Source organism: Rhagoletis pomonella, unplaced genomic scaffold, assembly GCF_013731165.1.
Source record: "Rhagoletis pomonella isolate Grant_MI unplaced genomic scaffold, Rhpom_1.0 Rhpom_scaffold_00004, whole genome shotgun sequence".
Lineage (NCBI taxonomy): Eukaryota > Metazoa > Arthropoda > Insecta > Diptera > Tephritidae > Rhagoletis > Rhagoletis pomonella.
The window spans coordinates 6,456,900-6,463,604 of NW_023458558.1; positions in this window are offsets into that span (position 1 = coordinate 6,456,900).

The window sequence follows — 6,705 nt, forward strand, 5'->3', positions numbered from 1 at the left end:
CTACACAAGCGGCTTGTCTAACATTATATATTTCGCTTGGTTTGTCAAGCCGCTTGTGTGGTGTTTTTCGCTCTTAAGCACATCTGCATTTGCTGGTAAATATTCAAAATAGTATCGATAATTTTTTTTAAATTATTTTGAACTTGCAAAATCTCGGTAACGAATGTAGAGAACACGCATTGTTCGATCATAAGGTTATTCATATTGATTCTTCATTAGATCCAGAAAATTATAGGGAAAGAGTTTTTGAATTAAAATATACTTCAGGTTCATATAAGTTTCCCAATTAAAAAAAAAATATATATATATCCACATTTCTTATATAATAATTTATTCAGATTTTGAGGATATTTCATTTGTTTTTGAGGAAGTTGGTAATTTTTTTGTGGCAACACCGTTTTTATACTTATGTTTTTTCTTCACTCATTCCACTGTTTGTTGCACAAATATGCCAAAAGCAGATAAGTGAAGGCAACTTTTTCCATTGGATTCTGCTAAACTCCGACATGTAACGAATATATTGGCGGAGACGCGAGGGAGGCGGCGTCATCAGCCGACAGGCATCAGCAAACAACAGCCAAGAGACAGCGAACTAAAGCGACAAAGCAGCACCAGTGGATGAATGGCATTGAAAGTTGGCTGAGTAGACGTAGCGAGTGATTGCAATGATAGCGACAGGAAGAAGTGAACGAAACTGCAGATGGGTACAAGCGATAAGTTTATAGTTTGCGCCCGTAAGGCGCTTTCTTGTTGTGCATGCAATTAATAGGAAGGGTATAGAAGAGTTCTGATGACAACACATGATGAGTAGAATCTTCAGTGAAATTGATACAGTGGTGAAAGTAGTTATTACAACATCTGATCCACAATCCTGTTAGTTTAACCCTTTCCGTGCATTTGTGCAATATATCGTGTATATTTAATTTTTTGTAACATTGGGAGGGTGCTAATAAAAATCGTATTAATATTTTTGAAAACAAATTAAAATTTATGAAGTTTTGAACTGCCCCGAGTAGTTTACGTAAATTTCAAAATCGAAAAAGTTTGAAAAATATTTTTAGAAGTTTATTAAAAAAAAAATAGACAATTTTATTGTATATTATATTGTGATTGCATGTGAAAATTTTAAAAATTTCTTTATACAATTCTCTTTTTATGGAGAAAATTTAAATTTTTTAATGCGAATATTAACTAAATATACTTAAAATATATAAAATATTCATGCCAGCATACATATTTCAATTATTTAATTCCCTTACTTCAAGTAGAATAGAAGTAGTTTAGAACTTTTTCAAAAATATTTTCATTGTCGCCCATATTGCAGTACATAATTCATTTATATTAATTGAATTTAATTTTTAGTCGGGTGGTAACCCTAGCAAACACCTAAATAATATTCTAAATGTTCAATCTGAAGGTCTCTTAGCCATCATACATAGCTTGCGAATAATTAATTTATATTTTACTTTTTAAACGGGTGGTAACCCTTTTCAAAATATTTACAAACTACAACATTTTTAGGCCTCTTGATATCAATTTATTAAAATAATTTTCAAATAAATAATTCCTTTTATTCAAGTTGAAATTTACTTTTTAAACAGGTGGCAACCCTCCCCCATGAGTGAGGAATCGATTCTATACATGTATCTCCATACCAAGTTCCAGTCCTCTAAAACAAATATTTCCTGCGATATATACAATGAAAAATTGCGTTCGTATGGGAGCTGCCACGCCATCCTGTACAATCCAGATTAAAGCTATCCTATAGTATTTTAAGTTGGACTAAATGACACCGGTGTACAAAATTTCATCATGATTGGTTAAGCAGTTCAAGCGTGAAAGCCTAGCAAATAAAGAAACTCGCTTTCGGTTTTATAATTTTATATAGTAAGGACAACCAAACTTTTCGTATTGTGCCGTTGCTCATTGCATAGTTTAAATAAGACATTTAGAGATTTTTTATGTGAAATAACAACAATTTTCGTTTTGTGCCGTAGTTCAGCAATACAAATCGAATTTTTTCGTTTAACTACTTACGAGTTGTTATTTATTTCGTATTTTTGCCATCCAGTCCCTACCAAATTTTTTGAAAAAGTAAACTTTGAAAGCTTAAATGAAAAGACATATTATTGCCAAATTACGAAACACAAAATCTTTAATTGGCTCTACCGAAATATATGCAATTTTGAATTGTGTCGTTAGTGCAGAGCACCGTCGATATGATATTTCACAGCCTGCTTTCTCATTCTTTCCTCACCAAATTATGAAACGGTAATACATTCCTGTAGCAAAAACGGGATGCCTAGTGCTCTTTTTTCACAAAAAAAAAAACTTTGGAAAACCCTTGTAGAAAGCGAAGCGAATTTTGAATTGAGAAATTTGACACAAATAAATATTTCTTGAACTTTTTTTATATGGAGTTTTTGCTTTTCTTGAGAGCTGTACACTAAGCTTTAGCATGAAAAGTGTTACTCATACGCCAGGTACGTGTACGTAAGAGTACGGTCGTGAACGTTGCGGCGTATGAGTAATATTATTTCCTGCTGCTATTTCATACAAAAAACTATTGAACATTTCCATTCGGTCATTACCTAAATATCTACTTGTTTAATTATTCATCGATTTTCAACGAAACTAGCTTGACTTTTTTTACAAAGAAAAGAACTGTATCCAGATCCGTAATCTACGAACCCATATTAAGTTTAGGTGTTTGGCGTTTTTGTGCCATTTCGAAAGTTGAACTTTTCCTTACAGAGTTATTGGTTATTTGAAATTTTTGGAATTTATTTCTAATGAAAAAAAAAACCATAACAACTATAGCTTCATAAAAAAAAATTTTTTTTTGATTATATCACAATTTTTATCAGATCAACTGCGCTGTTAATCCGGATCAACGTTGCCGTCTTTTTATGCTATAATATGGTTTAACTTTTCTACAAATAAATATACGAGTACGAGTGTCCGTCCGCACGCACGCACATGACTACCAATTATAACAAAAAGCAACCAGGCAAACAGCGTACATTGCCATAAATTTTCTACTGGCGTAATACATAGACATATATACATATATATATATATATGTACTATACATTAAATCGCAAGTGGGCGCAAAGCGTCGCAAAAAAGAGTGACATAAAGAACTGTATTGAAATGCTGTTACGGCCTTCGGAATTTCGCACTTATCCGTTCGCAGTGTGCGCTTAGTACAGCAGATGAGCTACTCAACGGGAGCAGATGACGGGGGCTACACATCGCACACAATTTTATTGTGTGAAGTAGAAAAAATAGAGCAATGAGGCGAAAATTCGAATAACAGACGAAAAATGTCTCCGTTGAGATTTAAATTCGATAAATGCATATTCACGCAGAAACAAATTGGGGTACAAACATTCTTAATGCACTTTTTAAGTTAACTGAAGTTGGGATAGGGTACCATTTGTCAACTGTCTCCTTGGGACTCGCGCGATTTTATTCATTTATGTATTTAACAGCACCTTGTACTATTACTTTGGATGGGACGCTATAAGAGCAGCTGGTAGTTTTATTTAATACTTTATATGAAAACAAATGAAACTCCATTCTACGATTGCTTGAATTAAAGAAAACAAAAAATATTTAGTACGAGCGCATATTAGGAATTTTGATAAACATGACAGACGAACTTAGAAGCCTATGGGACTAGAAAACTAAAAGCAACTTATACTTGCTATAGTCCCAGATTTTATTTGGGGCATAACCGCCGGGCTCCATCGTTTTCCTCCTAGTTTTAATCTCTTGAACCAGAAATCCGTGGGAGATTTAGCAGTAAAAGCACTGACAGCAAGCACACTGGATGGGTTTACTAATCAGTTTTGTTGGACATTTACATGAATAAGAAGAGATTTATTACGGTTAATTTATCATAGTTTTCAGATATGCCCTTTTCGCGAAAATCATGCTCTCCGTCCATTGTTAATTGTATAAATGCTCTTGACATAGAAAAACATATAAAGTCCTTAAACCGTTTAGCGCGCTATACTTTCTTATTTTTTCAACAATAAGATTTTCTTTTTTAAAGAAATGCGAGTATGTAGCCGCGGTATATTTTATTTTGTAAATTTTTGATTTATATGCGCGTATATTTGCAAATAATAAACGCCACGCATTTTTCACAAAACGATTTGTCACTTCACATGCCAAGTTGCCTCAAATCTGAACGCCACCCCCATTCGCCATCCAAACAAATCAACAGACATGACAGACAGATAACTTAGAAGTTTATACTTCCAAATACGAATACGATATTGATTTAAACATACTTGTGTACATGTGTGCGAAATTCATGCTTGTGCCAACACGTCTCAGCACGCACATCGCGTGAGCTGTTTTACTGATGGAACTGCAGAAACATTTTACGCGTACCAATTTCGCTGTTCTACACGCCCACATAGAGTCAATCACTCATCGATACACACCCGCTGGTATTCAGTATCGCATTTGCAGTCGATAAATATGGTCCCGTCAAATCAAGTCAAATGCGTGTGGATATGCATTCAATTAACCCGCAATATTGCGCAAACAAACAATCATAAAGACAACTGTCAATCAGCAAAGGCAGTTGTTGGTGTTACTTAGGTATATGGTCGCACATATGCTGTATGTATGTATGTTTATATTTGTATATACGTGCATGCAAAGTGCCACGCAAGTACATTTTTTCTTTTTTTTTACAAAGAGAAAAACTTTTTGCCAACCTTACCATTTTAGAATAATACAAAAATATGTTTTTTTCCTTTCTATTTTTCTTTGTTGTTTTTATTTTTTATTTTTTGAAACCCGTTTCCAAATTGATAAACATCCAAACTTATTAACTTGACGAGAATTTTAAACACACATGTGTGGAAGTTTTCAGAGCTCCGCCTCTCTACTTAAGGGTAATTGAAAAATATAAATTTAACTTTCTCGCGAAAGAGTAAGCGGGCATCGGAGAACAAATGTCGAAAAGGACGAAAATATTGCTAAGAAATAGTTAGATAAGTTGAAGATAAAAGATACCAAAAACAAGCAATGAATTACAAACTTTAGAGAAAATTAGTTAGGACCGTTTCCAACAAAGTTGCTATCAAACGTGTTAAGGTAATTAGTAAAAAGGAAAGGAAATAGATATACATACAACAAAGTAACAAAATAAAATCCTATACTACAAATGCAAAAACTAATTTTATAAAAATCAAGTGTATACAAAAAAAAATAATATTGTGATCATATTGGAATACCACTGCCAATTCATCAACAAAATAAAACACCATCAGAAACGGCGGGCAGCGGTAAATGGCGTCCGTGTCGGTGTACGAGAAATGGAGAGTTGTAGGAGAGTGCACTTCCACATAAAGAGCGATCAACGTTCCAGCGATATCCCAAACTGCTACACTTAAAATAAAATTTCGTAAAAATGCTACGAAAAACTTTCGTAGTCTCGGTTTTTGCACAACGTACGAAACTTTCGTTCATAATACGAACACATTTTTAACAACGAAACAAGATTTTACGAAGCATTCGTAAATATAATGAAAGGAGTTTCGTAAAGCATTTTTTTTTTGTCAGTGAAATTTGTGAAATATTTCGTTTATTTTACAAAACACATGCGTAAATTACCGAACAAATTTCTGTACCAATAATTGTGTATATTGTACGAAGGTATTCGATTAAGCGCTGACTGTCAGTCCGTCCGTCTGTCCGTCTGTGCCACACGACAACTCGAGTATAAATTGAGATATCTTAACGAATCTCGGTATGTGTATTTCTTTTCAGTGCAGGACGGATGGTATTGAAAATCGGACAATAATCACGCCTACCTCCCATATAAAGGTAATTTTCAGAAATACGAAAGCGGCGATATTTTAGTAACTACTTAAGCCTATTCACTAAAAATTTATATTAACAATAACTTTCAGTCAAAAAATAAGAATATTAAAAATTTTTAGAAAACGGGCCGCCCAGTTATGATTACATGTGTACATATATCTCGGTAACTGCTGCAATAGTTTTCTCCAAACTTGGCACGGTTCTTGGCCTTGGTACAGCATATCAAATGGCTAAATAAAATTAAAATCGTACAATAACCACGCCCACATCGCATATAAGCTCTTCGATAAATCAGTAATCAGTTAATTTATTCAAAATTGATATTTGCAATAATTCTTTAGCACAAAATACGTTTATAATAAAATTTTGGAAAATCGGATGGCACCGTCCTCTTATGACCACATATTTTTATCTCGGTAACCGTTCGAACCACATCAAATCGGACCAAAATTACACCCACTTTATATATAACGGTAAATTTCAACGCCCTGCCTCAGGAAACTTTTCGAGAACGCCTTACATCAGAATTTGGTTGAAGAACGAACTATTTTAAAATTTGATTAAAAAACGCCCTAACTTAAAAATTTTTGAAGAACGACCTATCTCAACTGAAAATATATTGAGAAAATGTTAAGATGAGGCATTTAAGAATCGACAGCTGAGATGAGAGAGAGCATTTTTAACCAAATTATAAAATATGGCGTTCTTGAAAAGTTTTTTGTGATACAACTCAACTCAACTCAACTCAACTCAACTCAACTCAACTCAACTCAACCCAACTCAACTCAACTCAACTCAACTCAACCCAACTCAACTCAACTCAACTCAACTCAACTCAACTCAACTCAACTCAACTCA